Source organism: Bufo gargarizans, chromosome 2, assembly GCF_014858855.1.
Source record: "Bufo gargarizans isolate SCDJY-AF-19 chromosome 2, ASM1485885v1, whole genome shotgun sequence".
Taxonomy (NCBI): Eukaryota; Metazoa; Chordata; class Amphibia; order Anura; family Bufonidae; genus Bufo; species Bufo gargarizans.
This window is the reverse complement of record NC_058081.1, coordinates 154,303,347-154,330,099: the sequence shown is the minus strand read 5'-3', so window position 1 is coordinate 154,330,099 and position 26,753 is coordinate 154,303,347. Positions and strand designations below refer to the sequence as shown.

General features: G+C 43.5%; 1 protein-coding gene across 1 annotated transcript in view; it reads left to right on the top strand.

The window, feature by feature from the left end:
- GALK2 (galactokinase 2) overlaps positions 1–26,753 on the top strand; it is a 260,803-nt gene that overhangs the window by 166,786 nt on the left and 67,264 nt on the right. The window lies entirely within an intron of this gene.

Below are 26,753 nucleotides of genomic sequence, written 5' to 3'. Positions count from 1 at the left end.
GGCAGAAGCATTAAAAATTGTAGTAGAATGTGTGAACTATGTGCGAAATAGTGCTCTGAGGCACCGCATCTTCAGGGAGCTGTGTAAAGAAATGGGATCTGAATTTGAGGTACTTCTGTACCATTCCAACGTTCGGTGGTTATCCCGGGGACAGGTGTTGAATCGTGTTTTTGCTGTGCGTGTGGAATTAGCCCTGTTTTTGCAAGAGCACCAACATTGTCATGCAGATTGCTTCAAAGATTCTGAGTTCATTCTCATTTTAGCGTACATGACTGATATCTTTGCAGCTCTAAATCATCTCAATCAACATATGCAGGGCGGTGGAGTCAACATCATCGAAGCGGAAGAAAACCTGAAGGCTTTTCAAAAAAAGCTACCGTTATGGAAACGACGAATAGAGAACGATAACTTCGCAAACTTTCCCCTGCTAGACGACTTTGTAAGTAAGATCGAAGATGTATCTGGAATCGGAGACATTTCTGTACCCACGGAACTGAAGCAAGCAATTGCCACGCACTTAGATGAGCTTGCAACGTCTCTTGATGGATACTTCCCTACAAGAGAGTCATATCCAGCATGGGTGAGACAGCCGTTCACATTTAGTGTTGAGACAACAGATGTTAATGATGAATACCTCGATGAAATCATTGAACTTCAGCAGAGCCAGGTTCAACAGCAACTCTTCAGAACAACAACGCTCTCAACGTTTTGGTGTCAACAAATGGTAATGTACCCTGTTATTGCTAAGAAAGCTCTGGAGTTTTTCATACCGTTTGTTACAACATATCTTTGCAAGCAATCCTTTTCAAGGATGCTGGACATAAAAACAAAGAAAAGGAACAGACTTTGTTGCGAAAATGACATGAGAGTGGCACTTGCCAAGGTAAAGCCGCGCATTTCTGACCTGGTCTCTGAAAGACAACAGCAGAAGTCCCACTGATTTGCAGTAAATATTCATTATCATGTTTTTATTTTTGTGTGAAAATCATGTTTTAATGGTTTTGTTCTTTGTTCTTTATGGTTTTGTTCTTTAATGGTTTTATTCACTTTGTGCACCTATGTATAAATATACAGGTCCTTCTCAAAATATTAGCATATTGTGATAAAGTTCATTATTTTCTGTAATGTACTGATAAACATTAGACTTTCATATATTTTAGATTCATTACACACCAACTGAAGTAGTTCAAGCCTTTTATTGTTTTAATATTGATGATTTTGGCATACAGCTCATGAAAACCCAAAATTCCTATCTCAAAAAATTAGCATATCACGAAAAGGTTCTCTAAACGAGCTATTAACCTAATCATCTGAATCAACTAATTAACTCTAAACACCTGCAAAAGATTCCTGAGGCTTTTAAAAACTTCCAGCCTGGTTTAATTACTCAAAACCGCAATCATGGGTAAGACTGCCGACCTGACTGCTGTCCAGAAGGCCATCATTGACACCCTCAAGCAAGAGGGTAAGACACAGAAAGAAATTTCTGAACGAATAGGCTGTTCACAGAGTGCTGTATCAAGGCGCCTCAGTGGGAAGTCTGTGGGAAGGAAAAAGTGTGGCAGAAAACGCTGCACAATGAGAAGAGGTGACCGGACCCTGAGGAAGATTGTGGAGAAGGACCGATTCCAGACCTTGGGGGACCTGCGGAAGCAGTGGACTGAGTCTGGAGTAGAAACATCCAGAGCCACCGTGTACAGGCGTGTGCAGGAAATGGGCTACAGGTGCCGCATTCCCCAGGTCAAGCCACTTTTGAACCAGAAACAGCGGCAGAAGCGCCTGACCTGGGCTACAGAGAAGCAGCACTGGACTGTTGCATGTCATTCGGAAATCAAGGTGCCAGAGTCTGGAGGAAGATTGGGGAGAGGGAACTGCCAAAATGCCTGAAGTCCAGTGTCAAGTACCCACAGTCAGTGATGGTCTGGGGTGCCATGTCAGCTGCTGGTGTTGGTCCACTGTGTTTTATCAAGGGCAGGGTCAATGCAGCTAGCTATCAGGAGATTTTGGAGCACTTCATGCTTCCATCTGCTGAAAAGCTTTATGGAGATGAAGATTTCATTTTTCAGCACGACCTGGCACCTGCTCACAGTGCCAAAACCACTGGTAAATGGTTTACTGACCATGGTATTACTGTGCTCAATTGGCCTGCCAACTCTCCTGACCTGAACCCCATAGAGAATCTGTGGGATATTGGGAAGAGAAAGTTGAGAGACGCAAGACCCAACACTCTGGATGAGCTTAAGGCCGCTGTCGAAGCATCCTGGGCCTCCATAACACCTCAGCAGTGCCACAGGCTGATTGCCTCCATGCCACGCCGCATTGAAGCAGTCATTTCTGCAAAAGGATTCCCGACCAAGTATTGAGTGCATAACTGAACATAATTATTTGAAGGTTGACTTTTTTTTGTATTAAAAACACTTTTCTTTTATTGGTCGGATGAAATATGCTAATTTTTTTAGATAGGAAATTTGGGTTTTCATGAGCTGTATGCCAAAATCATCAATATTAAAACAATAAAAGGCTTGAACTACTTCAGTTGGTGTGTAATGAATCTAAAATATATGAAAGTCTAATGTTTATCAGTACATTACAGAAAATAATGAACTTTATCACAATATGCTAATTTTTTTAGAAGGACCTGTATACCTATGTTTTGAATTTGAAAAAATCATATTTAATTTTTCCAATTAAGAAGGGTTCGTTGAATGCGCATATGAAACTGGTGGGGTTCAGTACCTCCAACAAGGTTAAGAACCACTGTATTAGAGTGTCCCTGCAAGCTTTTATATGTGGGTCGTACTATACAGGCTCTGAGGGAGCGTATGAACGAACATCGCTCGAACATAAAACGGAAGGTGATCAAACATAGTGTATCTAAACACTTTTCACTGCACCACGAGGGTGACTCTAAGGGCCTAAAAGTCACTCCGTTGGAATGGGTTCCACAATCCTATCAGACACTATCAAGAAAGGAGATGTTCTGGATATATAAATTAAATACACTTTCACCATTTGGTCTCAATGAGGCCTTAGAATACGCTAATTACTAGCTTCTAGACCGAGAAAGTAAACATCTACCTGAGAAGAGATTGTATGAGTTGTCTATACACTATTTCATACACTTTTACTGAAGATGAAACTGATATATAATTTTACTTTTATATTCTATATTTCATATACTTTGGAAAAGATTATATTTAATTATATTGATATTACTATTGACTTTTTATACATATATTTTTATCTACGGATTTTTTATGAATTATTTATATGTAAATTTTATATTCACAATAGGTATATTTTCCTCCCTTCTTTGTTCCTCTACACCAATGTATCGACCACCCGTGCCTTTTATATATATATATATATATATATATATATATATATATATATTTTAGCATGATTTTTTATTATATAAAAAAAAATTAAGATTTTTTATGATTCATAGCTATGTATATATATATATATATATATATATATATATATTTGTATGTATTTTTATATCCATACATCCATTACCCTCGTCATATTTATATTTTTGGTAAATTCATGAAATCATTTATATATTATATCTTCCCATATTATATTTTTGTAGATTTATGAAATCATTTATACAGTATAACTCCCCAAATCATGAAATAACCCTTATCAGGGGGCCCTATATATATATTTTTAATATAGCAATAATCTGATAGGAGGTAGATATTTATTATTCTAATCCTCTCCTCCCCCTACATCCCATCAGCAGGCGGCTGGCAGAAAGGGATGGAAGCCGATACTGACAGGCGTCCCTCCCCTTTCTTCTCTCCCCCTGCCGGTGCGTTCCATCAGCTGGAGCGCACCGAGACAGGAAGTGATGTTCCCCTGAGCCGGCGTGCGTTCCACACGCAGCCGGCATGCGTTCCACAAAACCGGAAGTCGCGGCAGATACGCGATTTCCGGACCCTGGATGCGTTCCACTGACCGGAGGCGGTGTTTGGACACTATTTCCCGCCCTTTTTTCGTTCCCTGAGCGCGGGAATTAGAGACATTGGTGAGAGGAATCTATTTAATATGTAAGTTTTTGTGATTTTATGTATTAGTGAATACCTTGCTCCTGAGGAAGGGGTTTTGTATAACCCCGAAACGCGTTGAGCCTTGTTTATTAAAGTACTTGAAGAAACCTATTTCAAGAGTGAAGACACTAATTTTCAAATTGAAGACTGCGAGAAGCAGACTCGGCCGGGGGGGGGTACTGTCTCAAGTAACTTGCACTATACCTGTTTGGCAGCCCCCCAGTGAAGTGAGTAACAACTGCCCTTATTGATTTACTTGTCTGTTCAAGTGAATTTCAGCGACCCAGGCCAGGGGGGTTTACTGTCCTAGGTATTTGCGACACCTGACCTATGTGACAGCCCCCCCAGTGAAGTAAGTAGTCTAGTTCACTTCAAGTTACAAACACTGATATTTACTTATTTGTGTTTCTCTTACTTGGGGGGTCACTGTCACAGGTGCATTTATACCTGTTTGACAGTGAGTAAGTTATCATTTACTATTATCTACGGCTATTGCTGATTATTCGTCTTTTAGGGATATCGCTATATCCCATTGCGCTTCTGTACGTAGTTTCATGTTTGTGGGGATTAGGCGCTATCTATGTGTATCTATAAGTTCTGAAGGTCATCAACATTGTAGACCAAATCTTACACGTAAATTCATCTTTTCGCTATCTAAGTGTTTAACCTGGTGTTAACACTAATATTTTTTTGTGTGCAGCCTCCCCTATCACAGTTGTCCTTATCACCCAAATTTTTTTCCCCTCTCTCTGTTTCCATTATTAATATTCTTTATTTTAATATCTCCTAGCCCCATTACCGTTGGCGCCTTGCGAGTGGGATTTTCCTTGTTTTAAGGTCTTCCTAACCTCCTTTCTTTTTTCTGTACCTTTCTTTCACTGATAGTGACAGCTCTTTGGATCTCCTCTTGAGAGTTGACAGCAACAGATTCCAAATGCAAATAGCACACTTGAAATGAACTCTGGACCTTTTATATGCTCATTGTAATTGGGATAATGAGGGAATAACACACACCTGGCCATGGAACAGCTGAGAAGCCAATTGTCCCATTACTTTTGGTCCCTTAACAAGTGGGAGGCACACATGCAAACTGTTGTAATTCCTACACCGTTCACCTGATTTGGAAGTAAATACCCTCAAATTAAAGCTGACAGTCTGCAGTTAAAGCACATCTTGTTTGTTTAATTTCAAATCCATTGTGGTGGTGTATAGAGCCAAAATTTTTAGAATTGTGTCAATGTCCCAATATTTATGGACCTGACTGTGTATGGGGATGTGAATTATACAAAAGGGGAGTGAGACCCAGATTTCTACACATTTGCTTAAGTTTTAATATCATTTGCTTTTAAGAATTCTTCTAAGCCCTTTTTAAAATTAACCACTGTTCCTGTAGTGACCATGTCCTGAGGAAGTCTATTCCACAGATTCACAGTTCTTACAGTAAAGAAGCCTTGACCATCTAGAGACTGAACTTTTTCTTCTCCAGCTGGAGGTAGTGCCCCCTTGTCTTTTAAGTTTTTTTTTACATGGAACAACTTTTCACCATATTTTTTGGACTGCCCATATACAGTGCCTTGCAAAAGTATTCACCCCCTTTGACTTTTTTCGTATTTTGGTGCCGCACAACCTGGAATTAACATGGATTGTTTGAGGATTTGCCTCATTTAATTTACAGAACATGTCCACAACTTTGAAGATTTTTTTATTTTTTATTGTGAAGCAAACAACAAATACGACAAAGTCAATGTGCATAACTATTCACCCCCCAATACTTTTGTGGCAATCACAGCTCCAATTCGCTTTGGATTTTTGCTCATTCCTCCTTGCAAAACTGCTCCAGCTCCTTCAAGTTGGATAGTTTGCGCTTGTGAACAGCAAACTTTAATTCTGACCACAGATTTTCTATTTGATTGAGATCTGGGCTTTGACTAGGCCATTCCAACACATTTACATGTTTCCCCTTAAACCACTCAAGTGTTACTTTATCAGTGTGCTTGGTATCATTGTCCTGCTGGAAGGTGAACCTCCGTCCTAGCTTAAAATCATGCACAGAGTGGTACAGGTTCTGCTCAAGAATATCCCTGTATTTAGCACCATCCATCTTTCCCTCAACTCTGACCAGTTTTCCAGTCCCGGCTGCTGAAAAACATCCACACAGCATGATGCTGCCACCACCACCATGTTTCACTGTGCGGATGGTGCAAAAAGTTCAATTTTAGTCTCATTAGAGCAGAGCACCTTCCTCCATACATTTTGGGAGTCTCCCACATGCCTTTTTTCTCACAACGTGCCTTTTTGTTTTTAGCTGAAAGTAATGGCTTTCTTCTGGCCACTCTGCCACAAAGCCTAACTCTATGGAGCGTACGGCTTATTGTCGTCCTATGTGCAGATACTGCAGTATCTGTTGTGGAACTCTGCAGCTCCTCCAGGGTTACCTTAGGTCTCTGTGCTGCCTTTCTGATTAATGCCCCCCTTGCCCGGTCCGTGAGTTTTGGTCAGCGGCCGTCTCTTGGCAGGTTTGCTGTTGTGCCATGTTCTTTCCATTTGGTTGTGAACGATTTGATGGTGCTCCTGAGGATCATCAAAGATTTGGATATGTTTTTTATAACCTGACTTGTACTTCTCAACAACATTGTCCCTTTCTTGTTTGGAGAGTTCTTTGGTCTTCATGGCAGTGTTTGGTTAATGATGCCTCTTGCTTGACTGTTACAGCCTCTGGGGCCTTTCAAAAAAGGTGTGTAAATGTAATGACAGATCATGTGACACTTAGATTGCACACAAGTAGACATCATTTCACTAATTATGTGACTTCTGAAGGTAATTGGTTGCACCCAAGCTTTTTATGGGCTTCCTAACAAAGGGGGTGAATACATACGCACATGCCAATTTTCTGTTTTCTATTTCTAAACAATAGTTTTATTTTTATATTTTTTTCTCATTTCACTTCAGCAACTTAGACTATTGTGTTCTGATCCATCACAAAAATTGTCAAGTGGGGTGAATACTTTTGCAAATATATTTGTATAGATTAATCATGTCTCTTCTCAAGACTAAATACATTTAATTATGTTACTCTTTCCTCATAACTAAGATTCCCCCATGCCCCTTATCAATTTAGTTGCTCTCCTTTGTACTTTTTCCAGCTCCAGAGCATCCTTTCTATGGACTGGTGCCCCAAACTGAACTGCATATTCTAGATGAGGGTGCACCAAAATTTTGTAAAGTGGTAATATTACATCCCTCTCCCACAAGCCCATGCCTCTTTTAATACATGCCAATACCCTGCTAGCCTTAAAAGCAGTGGATTTACTTCGCTACAATCCCGAGTGAAGCAGCGATATTACAAGAAGGGAAATAAAGCCCACACCATCTTGGCCCGTCAGTTACGGGATGCTGCCTCCAAGCGTGCTCATCAGGCGGTAAAATACACAGCTGGCTGCCCCCAATACCACCCTGACGCAATTGCTTGTTGCTTTTGTGATTACTACTCAACTGTATAATCTTGCCGATAAACACTCACACACCCCCACTACCCCACATATGGAATTACTTATCCTCTTGTAAATTGGACGTTATTAAAGCTCTCCCCCTAGGCACATTTCTGGGACCTGACGGGTTCACGGACCTGTACTACAAATCGTTTCAATCAGAACTCTCCCCCCACCTCCTGGCCTTACTCAACTCATTTCTACTGGGCTCCCTAATCCTGCCGTCTATGCTGTCATCCCATATTGTAGTCATCCATAAGACGGATAAGGAACCTCAGGACTGCGCTAACTATAGCCCGATCGCTCTTCTTAACGCAGACCTTAAAATTTTCACTCGTATTCTCGCTGCTTGCCTGAATGTGCGGCGCCCCAGCCTGGTCCATAAGGCCCATGTGGGGTTTATCCCCTATCGATAGGGCAGAGATAACACTCGCCGGGTTGTTAATCTGATTGATGTGGCAACACATACCTCGACCCCCACAGTTATTTTGAGTCTTGACGCAGAGAAGGCCTTTGACCGGCTCAACTGTTTTTTCTTATTCAAAACCCTCCGAACCTTCGGTATCGCAGGACCCTTTCTACAAGCCATTCTCAGCCTCTACTCTGCCCTTTCGGCGCTTGTCAAGTTGCCCTTTAGCTCCTCCACTCTGTTTAATATCTCTAATGGTACACGTCAGGGCTGCCCACTCTCACCACTTATTTTTGCATTGTGTATAGAACCCATTGCAGCAGGGGCGTTGCTAGGGTCTGAAAACATCCGGGGCACAATCCCATTGTGTTGAAATTGCAAATTAAAGGCATGCTTAAAGGGGTGTTCTGGTTTACGCAATTGAAGTGCAGTACTGCAGACTGCAGTCATTATATAATTGTCACGGAATGTGTACAGGTAACAAGGCAAAGCAACATGTATAAACGACTCGCTGGATCCAAAAACTAAGGAACCAAGGGAGACCCCTGCAGAAGACCTGGCACTTTCCCTGGCTGCTCAGCCTATGCAAAGATCCGAATGGTGGAGGTTTGCATATCCACGAACCTTGACTATAAAGCCCTGAGCACCCTACAATAGTGAGGGGACACGACCACCGGCTCCCTACACAAGACACGGAGGGAGTCAGGGTCACCTGGGATCCAGCAAACAGATATTAACAGATAAGGTATACTTAGCTTTGAAGCAAACAGGAGGACAGATCAGCGTGCACACACACTCCAGGAAGTAATATAAGCCGCCCAGAAAAGCATTCTGGGGAGGCATTTAAAGGGAAGCAATTAACACATGACAGCTGAGAGAGGCTGACGAGAGGAGGAGCTGAATACCACAACACAGAAATTCAAGGAGGAGGTTCTGAAAGGCCTCTGTCAGAGCTTCTCAGCTGTCTGGTTGTGACAGTACCCCTCCCTCTACGAGTGGACTCCGGACACTCAGAACCCACCTTCTCAGGATGGGACCTATGGAAAGCCCTGATGAGACGAGAGGCCTTAATGTCCGTCACTGGGACCCACATCCTCTCCTCAGGACCATACCCCTCCCACTGAACAAGGTACTGAAGAGAACCGCGGACAAGACGAGAATCCACAATCCTAGATACCTGAAATTCAAGATTCCCATCAACCATAATCGGAGGAGGAGGCAAAGGCGAGGGTACAATGGGTTGAACATAAGGTTTCAATAAGGACTTATGAAAAACATTATGGATCTTCCAAGTCTGAGGAAGATCAAGACTGTATGCAACAGGATTGATGACAGACAGGATTTTGTAAGGCCCAATAAACCTAGGACCCAACTTCCAGGAGGGAACCTTCAATTTGATATTCCTGGTAGACAACCACACCAGATCACCAACATTCAGGTCCGGACCAAGCACACGTCTCTTATCAGCCACACGCTTATATCTCTCACTCATGCTCTTTAGATTATCTTGAATCTTTTGCCAAATAGATGACAAAGACGAGGAGAATCTGTCCTCATCAGGTAAACCAGAAGACCCCTCTCCCGAGAAAGTCCCAAACTGTGGATGAAACCCATATGCACCAAAAAATGGTGACTTATCAGAGGACTCCTGACGACGGTTATTTAAAGCAAACTCAGCAAGGGACAAAAAAGAACACCAATCCTCTTGATTCTCCGCCACAAAACAACGCAGATATGTCTCCAGATTCTGATTGACGCGCTCTGTCTGGCCATTCGACTGCGGGTGGAAAGCAGAAGAGAATGACAACCGAACCCCCAAGCGAGAACAGAAAGCCTTCCAGAATCTGGAAACAAACTGCGTGCCCCTATCAGAGACTATGTCTGAAGGAATACCGTGCAATTTGACAATGTGATCAACAAATGCCTGCGCCAGCGTCTTAGCATTGGGCAAACCAGGAAAAGGGATGAAATGCACCATTTTGCTAAAACGGTCCACCACCACCAGAATCACAGTCTTCCCCGAGGAACGAGGTAGGTCCGTGATAAAGTCCATGGACAGATGTGTCCAAGGACGGGAAGGAATGGGTAAGGGAAGGAGAGGACCTGATGGCCGTGAATGAGGGACTTTGGCACGAGCGCAAGTCTCGCAGGCTGCCACAAAACCCTCAACCGACTTACGAAGCGCAGGCCACCAGAATCTCTGAGCGATGAGATCCAGTGTGGCTCTTACCCCCGGGTGCCCAGCAAGGACCGTATCGTGGTGTTCTTTAAAAATCTTGTGTCTTAAAGCGAGAGGCACAAACAACCTCCCAGGAGGACAAAGATCAGGAGCCTCTGACTGGGCTGCCTGCACCTCTGCCTCCAATTCAGGAAAAAGAGCAGAGACCACCACACCTTCAGCCAAAATGGGACCCGGGTCTTCAAAATTCCCGCCTCCCGGAAAACAACGTGACAGGGCATCTGCCTTCACATTCTTAACTCCAGGGCGGAACGTGACAACAAAATTAAACCTAGAAAAGAACAACGACCATCTGGCCTGTCTCTGGTTCAGACGCTTGGCTGACTCCAAGTAGACCAGATTTTTATGGTCAGTAAATACGGTAATAGGGTGTCTGGCTCCCTCTAGCCAATGGCGCCATTCCTCAAAAGCCAACTTGATGGCCAACAATTCCCTATCTCCCACATCGTAATTTCTCTCTGCGGAGGAGAGTTTTCTTGAGAAAAAGGCACACGGTCGCCAATTGGCAGGAGAGGAACCCTGAGACAAGACCGCCCCCACACCCACCTCAGAAGCATCAACCTCAACTATGAAGGGTAACGAAACATCAGGTTGCACCAAGATGGGAGCGGAAGCAAAACTCTCCTTGATATCAGAAAAAGCCTTACGCGCCTCTACTGACCAAGAAGAAAAATCTACCCCCTTTCTGGTCATATCAGTGAGTGGTTTAACAATAGAAGAATAATTCAAAATGAACTTCCTGTAATAATTGGCAAAGCCCAAAAAACGCATCAGCGCCTTTTGATTCTCAGGAAGCTCCCACTCAAGCACAGCGCGGACCTTCTCGGGGTCCATGCGAAAACCAGAAGCGGAGAGAAGAAACCCCAGAAATTGAATTTCTGGAACCGCAAACACACATTTTTCCAGTTTCGCATATAATTTATTCTCCCGCAGGATGAGCAAGACCTGACGTAAATGTTCCTTATGAGTTTTGAAATCGGGAGAAAAAATCAAAATGTCATCCAAATACACCAATACAAATTTTCCCATCAAATGATAAAAAATGCTGTTCACGAAATGCTGAAAAACGGCTGGGGCATTCATCAAACCAAAAGGCATAACCAAATTCTCAAAATGGCCCTCAGGGGTATTGAAGGCCGTCTTCCATTCGTCCCCTTCTCTGACCCTGACCAGGTTGTATGCCCCTCTTAAATCTAATTTGGAAAAGACTTTAGCCCCAACAACCTGGTTAAATAGGTCCGGGATCAGAGGAAGCGGATAAGGGTCACGAATTGTGATATTGTTCAGCTCCCTGAAATCCAGACAAGGTCTTAAAGAACCATCTTTTTTCTTAACAAAGAAAAAACCAGCGGCAACAGGTGACTTTGAGGGTCGTATGTGTCCCTTTCTCAGACTCTCAGAGATATAAGTACGCATAGCGATCCTCTCAGGTTGGGAAAGATTGTATAAACGAGATTTAGGCAGCTTGGAGTCTGGGATGAGATTAATAGGGCAATCGTACTCCCTGTGCGGGGGCAAATCCTGAACTCCACTCTCAGAGAAGACATCCGAAAATTCAGAGAGAAAAGATGGTACAGTCTTAGTAGCAACCTCAGAAACAGATGTCGTGAGGCAATTCTCTCTGCAAAAGTCACTCCAACCATTTATTTGCCTTGCTTGCCAATCAATGGTGGGGTTATGTTTAGTGAGCCAGGGTAGCCCCAACACTAGAGGAGTCGGCAAACCGCTAAGGACGAAACATGACACATCCTCAACATGAGCATCACTCACAATTAAACGGATATTGTGAACTATGCCCTTTAAAGACTTCTGAGAAAGTGGAGCGGAATCGATAGCAAACACAGGAATATCGTTTCTCAAAGCGCACACCTGGAAACCATGAGTTATCGCAAAGTGATTATCAATGAGATTGACCGCTGCTCCACTATCCACAAAAATCTCACAAAAAATGTTCTTGCTCTCTAGCGCCACCCTAGCCGGCAGGACAAAACGGGAACTACAAGCAAACGGAAAATCTTCAATCTCCGCCTCAATCCTGCCAATAGTAACAGACGGAACATTTTTCAAAGATTTTTTCCTCTTTGTTTCTTTATTATACCCAGAGAACTGCCTGAATCTCCTAGAGGGACAAATATTTGCCAAATGATTAATACCTCCACAACAAAAACAAACCCTCCCATGCGGGCTGAATCTTCTATTGTCAGAAGCAATCAACCCCAGCTGCATGGGCTCCTGCTCAGAAGGGGCTGACAGCGACTGAGACCCCTGCGCAGAGAATGGGACCGCTGCACAGTCCTGGGACCGAGTATGACAGGAAGGAGAGATCTCTCCTCTCTCTCTAAGACGCCTGTCAATACGAACGGCCTGAGACATAGCAGAGTCCAAAGAAATAGGCCTTTCATGAAAGGCAAATGCATCTTTCAATCCCTCTGAAAGACCATGGCAAAATTGACTTCGGAGTGCAGCATCATTCCAACCAGTATCAGCTGCCCAACTCCGAAATTCTGAGCAGTATATTTCTGCGGATTGTTTACCCTGGCATAGGAGACGTAGTCTAGACTCCGCCAGAGCAATACGATCCGGATCATCATATATCTGACCCAGGGCTAAAAAGAATTCATCCACTGAACGGAGGGGCCGTGCCCCCTCCGGCAGCGAAAAGGCCCAGGACTGAGCGTTACCCCTGGGCAGCGATATAATGATCCCCACCCTCCGTTCCTCATCACCAGAAGAATGGGGAAGAAGGCGAAAATGGAGTTTGCAAGCCTCTCTAAAACGCACAAAATTCTCACTACCCCCGGAGAACGTATCCGGGAGCGAGATCTTAGGCTCAGAACAAGCTCCATGAACGCAAGCTGAACCGGTCACTTGAAGCTGAGAAAAAGTCTTACGGAGGTCAGCTACCTCCAATGAAAGACCCTGGAAGCGTTCAGCCAAAAGTGAAACCGGATCCATGCTTAAGACGGTTTAGGCGGCTTATAATGTCACGGAATGTGTACAGGTAACAAGGCAAAGCAACATGTATAAACGACTCGCTGGATCCAAAAACTAAGGAACCAAGGGAGACCCCTGCAGAAGACCTGGCACTTTCCCTGGCTGCTCAGCCTATGCAAAGATCCGAATGGTGGAGGTTTGCATATCCACGAACCTTGACTATAAAGCCCTGAGCACCCTACAATAGTGAGGGGACACGACCACCGGCTCCCTACACAAGACACGGAGGGAGTCAGGGTCACCTGGGATCCAGCAAACAGATATTAACAGATAAGGTATACTTAGCTTTGAAGCAAACAGGAGGACAGATCAGCGTGCACACACACTCCAGGAAGTAATATAAGCCGCCCAGAAAAGCATTCTGGGGAGGCATTTAAAGGGAAGCAATTAACACATGACAGCTGAGAGAGGCTGACGAGAGGAGGAGCTGAATACCACAACACAGAAATTCAAGGAGGAGGTTCTGAAAGGCCTCTGTCAGAGCTTCTCAGCTGTCTGGTTGTGACAATAATAAGACATTCCAATATCTGTCATGTTTCATTTCCTCACTACTGCAGAAATCTTTGCTTGGGCCCTTTAAAGGGGTATTCTCATCTTATTCATCCTATTTTAATTATTATATACCCCCCAATAAGCTTTGTTTTTAAATATATTTTATTTAAAAAAAAAATACTGTTTTCTTTAAATTCTTATTTTTAAAATTCATTGTTGATCTGCGCTGCCCATGGATACTGCCACCGCTCGCCCGCCGCATCCATGGGCCGCGCTTGCGCAGAAGAAGTGCATCCAACGAGAACGAGCACGGCTCCGGGCGGCCGCGCATGCGCAGATCTATATTCCTTTGTGCCGCGTCTGAAACAGAGCCGCACATGCGCGGCTCCATTCCAAACGCGGCACAAATAATTATAGATCAGCGGCGGAGGAGGGGAGCTGTCCGGTCTTTCAGAGTTCAGCAGCGCAACCCGGATCTCCTCAGTGAATGTTGAGGAGATCGGAGCTGCGCTGCTGTGAATAACTGTCCCGTCCCCCCTTCTTTCGATTTCTGGATGGCGTGTCAGTGGCGTAGGCAGGGATTTCCCCCCTCCCCCCACAAAATCATTGGTGGCAGCGGCAGTTCCGATCGGAGTCCCAGCATTGTAATGCTGGGGCTCCGATCGGTTACCATGGCAGCCAGGACGCTACTGAAGACCTGGCTGCCATGGTCATTTATTTTACAGCAATATACTTACCTGCGCTGTGGCCGCCCGCGCTCCTCCTTGTAACTCGTCATTGGTCTGTGCGGCGCATTGCTATAAGCATAAGCAATGTGCCGCACAGACCAGTGAGTTACAAGAAGAAGGAGCGTCGGGCGGCCAAAGCGCAGGTAAGTATCTTGAGGCACTGTGGGGGCAGTTTGGTGGAGGCACTGTGGGGGCAGTTTGGTGGAGGCACTGTGGGGGCAGTTTGGTGGAGGCACTGTGGGGGCAGATGGAGGCACTTTGGGGCTGGTGAAAGAGAAACAGATGTAGCAGAGCTGTATATGTGGCAGGTCAGCATCAATGCTGGTGAAAGAGAAACAGATGTAGCAGAGCTGAATTTGCGGGTGTTCTGACACAGTGCTGGTTGAAGAGATAAACAGACAGATGTAGCAGAGCTGTATATGAAGATCTTCAGACACAGTGCTAGTGGGGGAGTAGAATAAAGATGTAGTAGGGATGTATAGGAAGCCATTCAGCCAAAGTGATGTTAGGGGACTGGAGAAGACACATGTAGCTGAGCTGTATATGCATCTATAAAGATACATAGTGTAAGGTTTATACATAAGGGTACTTTCACACTGGCGTTTTTCTTTTCACGGCATAGAGTTCCGTCACAGGGGTTCTATACCGGAAAAGAACTGATCAGGCATATCCCCATGCATTCTGAATGGAGAGCAATCTGTTCAGTTTGCATCAGGACGTCTTCAGTTCAGTCGTTTTGACTGATCAGGCAAAAGAGAAAACCACAGCATGCTACGGTTTTCTCTCCGGCGAAAAAAACTGAAGACTTGCCTGAATGCCGGATCCAGCATTTATTCCCATAGGAATGTATTAGCGCCGGAACCGGCATTCAGAATACCGGAATGTGAGCTTAAGTCCCTCCTTGAAAAATGGAAACCCCTATACATATCATTGCTTGGCCGCATAGCAGCGGTGAAGATGCCACTCCTCCCAAAATTGCTTTATTACTTTGAGACCCTCCCAGTACGAATCCCTTTTGTCAGAAACACACCTCCTCCAACAGGCTATTCTCAACTTCATATGGCAAAGTAAACCTCACGCATCCTCCGCAATAGTTTCAAAGAAGAAGACCGGCACTTTGCAAGGATGTAGATCAAAGGAATGATTTATTTGGTCACATATTATAGTGGCATAGTGACTCGTTTCAGCACTGGTGTGCTTTCATCAGACAATTAAACATCTTACTCTCCAGCTTTTTATACATAAATGAAACACAAAGGAACTGACATCATTCAATCGAAAATAGTGATCACTACAAAAAATTGACTATTTAGGATTGAAAACTTTCAACAGTGCAGAGTGTATGCGATTTATTTACATCGAATATTCGATATGAAAACTTTTATGTTGTAACAAACTTTTTATTTAATGAGGGGGAGGAGTTTCTCTGATGATGTCAGTTCCTTTGTGTTTCATTTATGTATAAAAAGCTGGAGAGTAAGGCCTCTTTCACACTTGCGTTGTCCGGATCCTGCGTGTACTCCACTTGCCGGAATTACACGCCGGATCCGGAAAAATGCAAGTGTACTGAAAGCATTTGAAGACGGATCCGTCTTCAAAATGCTTTCAGTGTTACTATGGCACCCAGGACGCTATTAAAGTCCCGGTTGCCATAGTAGGAGCGGGGAGCGGTATACTTACAGTCCGCGTGGCTCCCGGGGCGCTCCAGAGTGGCGTCACTCTGGAGCGCCCCGGGAGCCGCACGGACGGTAAGTATGCTGCTCCCCGCTACACTTTACCATGGCTGCCAGGACTTTAGCGTCCCGGCAGCCATGGTAACCACTCTAAAAAAGCTAAACGTCGGATCCGGCAATGCGCCGAAACGACGTTTAGCTTAAGGCTGGATCAATGCCTTTTAATGGGCATTAATTCCGGATCCGGCCTTGCGGCAAGTCTTCAGGATTTTTGACCGGAGCAAAAAGCGCAGCATGCTGCGGTATTTTCTCCGGCCAAAAAACGTTCCGTTCCGGAACTGAAGACATCCTGATGCATCCTGAACGGAATTTACTCCATTCAGAATGCACTAGGATAAAACTGATAAGGATTCTTCCGGCATAGAGCCCCGACGATGGAACTCTATGCCGGAAGACAATAACGCAGGTGTGAAAGAGCCCTAAGATGTTTAATTGTCTGATGAAAGCACACCAGTGCTGAAACGCGTCACTATGCCACTATAATATGTGACCAAATAAATAATTCCTTTGATCTACATCCTTGCGAAGTGCCGGTCTTCTTCTTTGAAACGTTTGTTTGGACGCCATTCCACGGACACGTGCACCGCTAATTTTACAAGGTAGTGCCGCTCTGTTTTCTATTAGCATCCTCCGCAATGTCATGTTCGCTGCCACAGATAGAGGTGGCCTATCGGTCCCTAATATCATGCACTATTACTGGGCTTTCCATTTGCGTGTCTTTCCTTTTTGGGCGTCCCAACAGGAATACACCAAATGGGTAGAAATCAAAAGGCTCTGGATTACCTCGGTTCATACGAACACCCTGCTATGGCAGCTGACCCCTGTAGCCCCCCACACTCCCCTCCTGGGGCCTATGGCCTTTACCAAACACATATGGGACACCTGCCACAGACTATTTGCCTTAGCCTCTCAGCACTCCTCTATGATCTTTTTTTTTTTTTTTACAACCCAGCTATTCCCTCCAGCTTAACCGCCCCTATGGTCCGGGCCTGTTCGTCGTTGGGTCTCTTCCACCTGGCGGACATTGTGTACGCTTCTACTCTGACAATGAGATCCTTTGTGCAGCTTCAGGGCCAATCGAAAGTACCGGCGACTGAGGGACTCAACTATCTCCAGGTTTGTCACTATGTGAGCACTACTTTTGGTTCACTAAAGGTGTCACTCCCTAACCCATTTGAGCATCTGTTCCGACTAAGCACCGCGAGGAGAGGTCTGATCTCTCTCATCTACCGCCTTTTGGCCACATCCGCGGAGGGCGAGATCCCACATCATGCATATATGGATAAATTGGCTACCGCCCTTCGGATCGCCTCTTTCTCGCAGTGCCTAGCAGACTGTATAGGGCAGCCCAGTCATCTATTTGCACCACGTATAAGGAGACGCAGTATAAGGTGCTAATGCACTGGTACCATACCCCAGCACTCCTACATTCCATAAACCCCACTGTTCCGTCTGTCTGCTGGTGGTGCTTGAACCACATGGATTCTTTGTACCATATTTTTTGGACGTGCCCCAGTATCACCCCATTTTGCGGGGAGGTGAGGGATGTGGCTCATTCCCTTTTTAGAGCCCCTGTACCGCTAGACCCAAAGGTCTACTTACTTAACCTACCAACTCCGGGGTTGAACAAGTACTCTTCCAGGCTGTTCCTCTCACTATGTACTGCAGCCAAATCCTTGATCGCTATATCCTGGAAGCAGACTACCCCTCCCACCAAGTCCATGCTTCTAGCCAGGCTCCGTGACTTCAGGTCCATGGAATGTCTCACGGCATCCCTTAACAACACTGTGGAACAATTCCAAGTGATATGGCTACCTTGTGATACATACCTCTCCCCCTCCCCTACCATCCCTGCTCTTACTCCCCCTTACCTGTTCCTTCCCTTTGTGTTCTGTCAGTTGTCTTATCCCTAGTCCTGATTTTTATGTGTTACATCTTTGGGTATAACTATGGGACCTGTACTGCCGTACGCAATGTTTTTGTGTCCCCCTTCCCATTTTAATGGTCTGCTAAATGACTCTGTATGAGCTATTTCGTACCATTTTATGTTTTTCCTTTTTTCTTTTCTGTACTAAAAAATCTAAACGTCATGTGCTAATAAAAATCTAGTTTTAAAAAAGGACGCCCAAGTCCTTCTCTACAAGTGACTCTGCCAGTATTACATCCCCTAGGACATGTGATTATTATTAGTCAGATGCTAACTTTACATTTATCCACATTGAACCTCATTTGCCAATTTGATATCCAAACACTCAGAGCGTTCAAGTCAGCTTGTAGTTTATGGACATCTTCCATAGACTGCACAGTACTACATAGCTTGGTGTAATCTGCATGAATAGAAACAGTGCTACTAATCCTATCCTTGATATCAGTAATAGATTAATTAAATAATATGGTACCCAGCACTGAACCTTTTTATAATATTCTGCTGTTAGGCCATCTGGTCCCGGTGTTTTGCTATTATGGGATCCAAAGATGGTTGTTTCACCTCCTCCTCTGTAATATCTGCATTTAATGAGGCACTTAGTTCCTCAGACAGGGAGGGCATGTGTAGGGAATCTAGGAAAGATTTCATCCTCTCCTAATTCGTAGGGGAGGCCCAATATAGATCCTTGTAGTAATTAAAGAAGACCTCAGTAATGTCATCAGTCGTGGAATACAGGATTTTTCCTCAAAGTTTTTTTTTCAGTATTAGAACACAAGAAAAATTATACAAGTGTGGTATTGTTGTAACCGTACTGACATGGAGAATGAAGATCATAGGTCAATTTTACTGCATAGTGTACAGTGTAAAAAAATAAAAAAATACCCCAATTTTATTTTTTTCAGAATTGCGTTTTTTCCCAATTCTACACCATTTGGATTTTTTTTCTGCTTCCTACTACATGGTATCAAACTGTAAATGGTGCCATTTGAAAGTACAACTTGTCCCCCAAAATATAGGCCCTCATAAGGCTATGTGAATGGAAAAATAAAAAAATTAGAACTATGGGAAGGCGGGGAGTAAAAAACGAAATCGCAAAAAAGGAAAATCCCAGGGTCCAAGGGTTTTTTGAGATTTGTTTGCTTTCTTTCGCCACCTACCAATCATTTTGTATTTTTGCCGATTTTATCTTTTTTTTTTTTTTTTTTTTTAGATTTTATTAAGCCCTTTGTAAATTAAAAAAGGCTACAGATGATCACTCAGATTTGTATTTGTATATTTTAAATATTAATAAATATTAGCAGTGTTTAGCAAGCCTCTAAGCACCACCTGCATACTTTAAAGGTATATTTAAATGAAACAGTAAAGCTAGATTTACACAGGGAGATTGTTAGGCTGATTATCAGCATTAACGTTAGTATGAAAGCTCATTCCTGATAATTGGCACTTATAAAGGTGCAGCAGATCACTTGATCAACTAGCAAAATGCTTGTTCATGGGGTAAACTTATCGTTTATGCAGCACATTAAATAGTTTCTGAGCAGTAGTTCGCCCTGTGTAAACAGCAATCTGCTGCCCAAAAACAATAAATACATTTATTAATTTGGATAAATGGAACCTATTTTCTGCATATAATTCTGCAACAAATCTGTCGTGTGTAAATACACCTTTAAGCAGCTGTTGTGTCCTACAAAATTATCTGGCTTCCATTACCTGCTTTTAGCTGCCATATTTGCGATGCCCAGTTGAGTATCCAGCATCTACTCACTGTGCTCAATAAGTGTCTGACTTATTGCTTGAGGACTGCATACCCTAAATTTAAAAAGCAACTCTTAGGAAATACTAATGCTTTGGCAAAAGAATAATTGCACCTCTCCCTATAAATTTGTATTCAGAATACCGCTCTGGTGCCTGAGCAACAAGGTTCCTGATATTTCAGTGTGGTTTAAAAAAACTGTGCTATCCTGTGTACTGTATCCTGTAACTAATTGGGTCTGTTTCCTGATTTTGTTGCTGATTATCTGCTTTGACCATGTCTGTACAAATGTGCTCTGTTCCTGTCTGTGCAGCTACCATGGACAAATGATGGAACCAGTCTGAGCTCCTGCTCTGTTTACTCTTTATTGTGCTACCGGTCTGTAATCTTCTGGTTAGCTTTTTTTTGCCACTCAAAACTACTCTAGGAATTCCCACTTCCTAGGACAAAATCTCCATGCAGTTTTTGAAGGTTGAAAATGGGCAATTACTCATAACACTTGCCCCAAGCTATATCCAAAAGCAACATGGGTTTGTATTAATAAATAAATATCTTACTAGTTACTAGTATTGTAATATTTTAATTATTGAATTATTCATATGATATATATATGATATCACTCTGCTTTTGAAGTTCAGTATAGTCATATGCTTGTGCATTCATATTTGGTTGAACACAGTTTATGATTATCTTTTTTGTTTTGCTGTTATGTGTAAATTTTACTACATTTGATATTCCTTGCTCCTAACCTAGTAACATAGTACATAAGGCCGAAAAAAGACAATTGTCCATCCAGTTCGGCCTGTCATCCTGCAAGTTGATCCAGAGGAAGGCAAAAAAAAAACTATAGGGTAGAAGCCAATTTCCCCCACTTTAGGGGAATAAAAAAAATCCTTCCCGACTCCAATCAGGCAATCAGAATAACTCCCTGGATCAACGATCTCTCTAGTAGCTATAGCCTGTAATATTATTACACTCCAGAAATACATCCAGGCCCCTCTTGAATTCCTTTATTGTAATCACCATCACCACCTCCTCAGGCAGAAATGTCCAAAGTCTCACTGCTCTTACCGTAAAGAACTTATTTTCTTTGTACATTAATTTATATGTCTGCTGAAATAAAAGGAATGACTTCATCTGGTTTAACAATATGTCTGATGTCTCAAGATTTCCCTAGACTTTCATGCGTTTCTACACAATGACTAATAGCTGGCTGTTCCCAGTTTTTATCGCAATAAAATTACAGCTCAATTAACATTTCATTAAAGCTGAAAGCTGAAAACATTGGGATATTAGTAAAAAAAAAAATAACCTTCTCAAGTGGTAATTAAAACATTAATCTATAACATTGGATAGAGTAATAAAAAAACATGGCATTGGGACAATGTAAACATATGATTCTTAAGAAATGAAAAAAAAATGTTTATAGGGGTAGTATTAGTCACTTGTCAAGCACGTGTCATTGAGGGAGCTTTAATGTTGTCTGATGTTCTGTCTTCAAGATGTTTGCACTAAACTCTGTGGTAATGATACCACAATGTGTTTGCAAACATGGGTTTAAGATGGTTGGAGGTTCTTTTATTACACTAAACTCTTTAGACTTTTATTTTGTAATCTGATTAAAAAGAAAAGCGCTAATATGTGAAGTTAGGTGTGAGAAATCACTTTTTTCCAACCTGGCTTTTTACCCAGCCTACCCCCAAATTAAACAGATATTAGAGACTCGACAGAACTCTACCATCATTGTACTATGTTGTCGAAGTATTCCCATTTCTCTGTGGATTTTTCATAACCACACAATGACTATAGAAAACTAAAAGACTGACAAACTAATCTTTAGGTGCAAATTTGAACAAACTTAGGAAATCCTCTTGAACAGTTGTAGTGACTTTTGATATCCCCACATCCTCAGAAGGAAGTCTTTCCCTACACAGAAGTACTCTCAGGGTGTTGCAATAGTACCCTCAGCTTAAACAGGTTAGGCCTTGGCAATGTACCATTACTGTGCTGTGCATGAGCTATCTCTTGCAAGTATCAACTGTATTATACAGCCAGTATTACACTCAGTGCCAGGATCAGAGGCAACTTCGCTCATAGCAGTTTAACCCCTTAGATGCTGCTCTGAGTGCTGACCATGTAGATGGGGATGGGGCTCCCTTGCTCATCAGCCAGTGGGTGCCAAGGGGTTGCTATGGAATCCAAGAAATAACAATGGCCCCTAGGCCTACCATGTAACATAGTAACATAGTACATAAGGCCGAAAAAAGACATTTGTCCATCCAGTTCGGCCTGTCATCCTGCAAGTTGATCCAGAGGAAGGCAAAAAAAAACTGAGGTAAAAGCCAATTTTCCTCACTTTAGGGGAATAAAAAATTCCTTCCCGACTCCAATCAGGCAATCAGAATATCTCCCTGGATCAACTCCCTCTCTAGTAGCTATAGCCTGTAATATTATTGCGCTCCAGAAATACATCCAGGCCCCTCTTGAACTCTTTTACTGAACTCACCGTCACCACCACCTCAGGCAGAGAGCTCCATAGTCTCACTGCTCTTACCGTAAAGAATCCTCTTCTATTTTTGTGTACAAACCTTCTTTCCTCCAGACGCAGAGGATGTCCCCTCGTCACAGTCACAGTCTTGGGGATAAATAGATGATGGGAGAGATCTCTGTACTGACCCCTGATATATTTATGCATATTAATTAGATCTCCCCTCAGTCGTCTTTTTTCTAAAGTGAATAACCCTAATTTTGATAATCTTTCAGGGTACTGTAGTTGCCCCATTCCAGTTATTACTTTAGTTGCCCTCCTCTGGACCCTCTCCAGCTCTGCTATGTCTGCTTTGTTCACTGGAGCAAATCTGTTTTCTATTGTGTCAGAGAAAACGGATCAGTCCCCATGGACTTGCATTGGGGGTCATGACCAGTTTCCCAGGACGGAAAGCAAAATACAACATGTTGCGGTTTGCTGTCCAGTCTGGGAATGCAACTAAACGGAACGGAATGCATTTTGAAGCATTCCATTCAGTTCAGTTTTGTCCCCATTGACAATGAATAGGGACAAAACTCAAGCATTTTTTTTTCTGGTATTGAGCCCCTATGATGGAACTCTATACCGGAAAACTTAAACACTAGTGTGAAAGTACCCTAAGGAGCTGTGCTGCTAGCCGGGGTATGCTCCGAGGAAGATCATGCCTCACTGCAGGAGACTGAAAGTAAATAGGAGAACAAAAAGGACCTCCATCTACTACGACTATCCTGAAATTGCAAACAAGAAATGGCTCCAAACAAGTACAGTTTGGAGTGATATATATGCAATCTAGGTATTGCGGCTGTGACATTAACCTACTACTTACAGGTAAGTGTGTTGAGGTTGAGAGCACTTGAGGATAAATACTGTAGGTGGATGAGAACAGTGGTTGTCCAGATAGCTTGTGCGGTAACAAGTAGATTGATTTGTATTGTTGGCAGTAGTAGTGGTACTGCTGCATTATTTCAGCGCTGTCAAAGTGTTAGTGTAGGGGCACGGAAACCAGTTAATATTGTTCATTATTTGTCACGGACGGTGTACAGGAAACAAGACAAAGCAACATGCATATATGACTCACTGGATCCAAAGCTAAGGAACCAAAAGGGAGACCCCTGCACAAGACCTAGCACTTTCCCTGGCTGCTCAGCCTATGCAAAGATCCTAAAGGTGGATGGTTGCATATCCACGTACCTCGACTATATAACCCCTGAACACCCTACAATAGTGAGGGGACACGACCACTGGCTCCCTACACCAGACACGGAGGGAGTCAGGGTCACCTGGGATCCAGCAAACAGAAAATAACAGATAAATGTACAGCACTTAACTTTGTAGCAGACTGGGAAACAGGATCAGCATGCACACACACTCCAGGAAGAAGTATAAGCCGCCCAGTAAAGCATTATGGGGAGGAATTTAAAGGGAAGCAATCAGTCCAACTACATGACAGCTGAGAGAGGCTAACGAGATGAGGAACTGAATACCACAACAAAGAAAACTCAAGGAGGAGGTTCTGAAAGGCCTCTGTCAGAGCTTCTCAGCTGTCTGGTTGTGACATTATTGTTTTAAGGAAAACAAAAAAAGTTATGGCTTCTAAAATGAGCAGATAACAATGTGAAAAAAAATCACTGTAAACTTATGGGAGTAACATACCAAAGAATATTCCCCATTTTGTAAAGAAGTGTAGAAAGAAATCTAGTCAGAAGTCATCAACAGGATAGTGATCAGACTAGAACTTACTAAAGGGACAGAAATTGGGTCAGAACCAGGAGTAGATCAAAAGGTACAAGTGACTAATCCAAGGGGCAAGAGGAGAGCAGACACAAAGTTAGGGTCAGAGTCAGGATAAGGCTAGTTTCACACTAGCGTTCGGCTGTCCGCTCGTAAGCTCCGTTTGAAGGGGCTCACGAGCGGACCCGAACGCCTCCGTCCAGCCCTGATGCAGTCTGAATGGATGCGGATCCGCTCAGACTGCATCAGTCTGGCGGCGTTCAGCCTCTGCTCAGCAGGCGGACACCTGAACGCTGCTTGCAGCGTTCGGGTGTCCGCCTGGCCGTGCGGAGGCGTGTGGATCCGTCCAGACTTACAATGTAAGTCAATGGGGACGGATCCGTTTGAAGATGCCACAATATGGCTCAATCTTCAAGCGGATCCGTCCCCCATTGACTTTCAATGTAAAAGTCTGGACGGATCCGCTCAGGCTAATTTCACACTTAGCTTTTTTTTGACAATATAATGCAGACGGATCCGTTCTGAACGGAGCCTCCGTCTGCATTATTATGATCGGATCCGTTCAGAACGGATCCGATCGAACGCTAGTGTGAAAGTAGCCTAAGGGTCAATCGACAGGAAGTACAGAATACTATGCATATCTTAATTTTTATGTAAGGGTTGGCATGCTAATTCCTGTATAAATGAGCCTCGAGTAGTATCATTATCAGCAGGAGTGGCAATCTGATGTGCCTGGAAGCAGAGGGTCAAACGGGACAACACCACTGAAAAGAGGAGGTGTAAGTTAGGAAGCTTAGAAACTTGACACAAATTGAGACAGGAGAGCCTCAGCTACCAACATGGACCTAATGCTGAAATGGAGAGAATTGGACACCAGCAAACTCCGAGACCCTACACCAGGGGTGGCCAACCTTTCAGACACAAAGAGCCATACATTTACACAAATATGCGTGCACACGACAGTATTACTGCAATTGCGTTATCAAACATTTAGAATGTGCATTTAAACCACCTTTCCTACCTGTAATGTAGACCGCTTTAGTAAGACTTCTGGTAATCTTTGTTTTTCACAATGTGTTTCAAGATTTCTCAGATGAGTCCCTCATGCTCAGATGACCGCCCTATGCTCAGCTGGCCGCCCTCTGCTCAGATGGCCGCCCTATGCTGAGATGCCCATACTCAGATTACACCCCCCACCCCCATTCTGAGATCATGTGGGGGGGGGGGGGCATGATTTGACATAGGGGAGATAGGGTATGGGGTGTCTGATTTTTAGTGTATTATGTAAGCACTGGAGAGGCTTATTTTGTAGGTCTGATGAGGATTTGGGGGTCTTATCTGAGCTTATACTACCCCCATGTCAGATAAGACCCCCATGATCAGTACTTTAATAAACATAAAAGTGTGTAGGAGGCTTATCCTACCTCTGATGCTGCTGCTCTGAGGACTATGGCGCCCTCTCCACAGTGACCTGACGTGCAAAGCGTCAGGTCAGAGCGCGGGCCTCCACGTATTATGACAATGACAATTAACCTTTAATACAGATGCAGGAGGCAAGTCAGGAGTCAGCCCAAATAAAAGGACTTTATAGGATAACTGTCGTATTTTTCTTTTTTTGGAGTATTGGATTGTGGTGATATCACCTTGGTGGCCCTATTTCAACTTTTCACTGTGTATTCAATTACCCCTTAATTCCACATTTTTGTTCCCTGTACTGCCTACTTTTACCTGTGCTTAAAATAGGGTTGCTAGGCATGGTCCGTCTATCTGTTGAAGGACGGAGGACGCAGGAGCAGGCTGCATGCAAGGTCAGATTACTGACAGCCAGGGACTGTAGGTAAATGATTAAAGCCAGGTCCTCCCCAGCAGCTGATAACAGTGCCTGGGCTGTGTGCACTTCTCCCTGTCCCTGCGCCTGGCAGACACTCCCTCACTCAGCAGAGCTGGAGAATGCAGAGTTGGAGCAACGCAGACCAGGGAAGGGAGATCCGCCATCTGCTCAGTGTATAAATGAAAGCAACATGTGGTAAGAGGACCCCTTTGTGCTCCAGGAGATTAACCCTTTAGGGGGAGGGCTCTGGTTACTGACACTTTTGGGGGGCTATTGTTACTGGCTAGTGAGGGCAGGCGGGATTAGCCTCAGGGTGAGGGCAGTGGCGGCCATCTTAACTGAATAGTGAAATTGCAGTTTTATGCAGACTGGTTGCTAAGGGCTGAATCTTATTAAATATGGGGTAAGTCAGTCTAATAGTAACTGATTCTGGAATATCATGTTATTAGTAACTACATATATGAAAATTGAAATTAGGGTCTAAATGTGACAGTTATCCTTTAAGTATACACTGTCTTAATATAAGTATTAATATTAGTAAACCTGCACCAATGTGTTCATAATGTTATGTGACAAATGATGGATGAGAGAACAAGGCTGTTCTCATATATTATATACTTATATTAATATTGAGGTTCTGTTCTATCAACAGGGGACAAATCAAAGTTTATCTTCACATTTGTCTATTTGTGTAAAGGTAATGGTCTGCGTACCAAATTTATAAAAGTGGCACACAGCAATTTTTTTTATTTAGCACTGGCAAATTGTCACATTCTGACATTTTTCCTGCCACAGCAGAAGTGCATTACAGCTGAGTCATTTTTATGGGACTTTCTATATGATAAA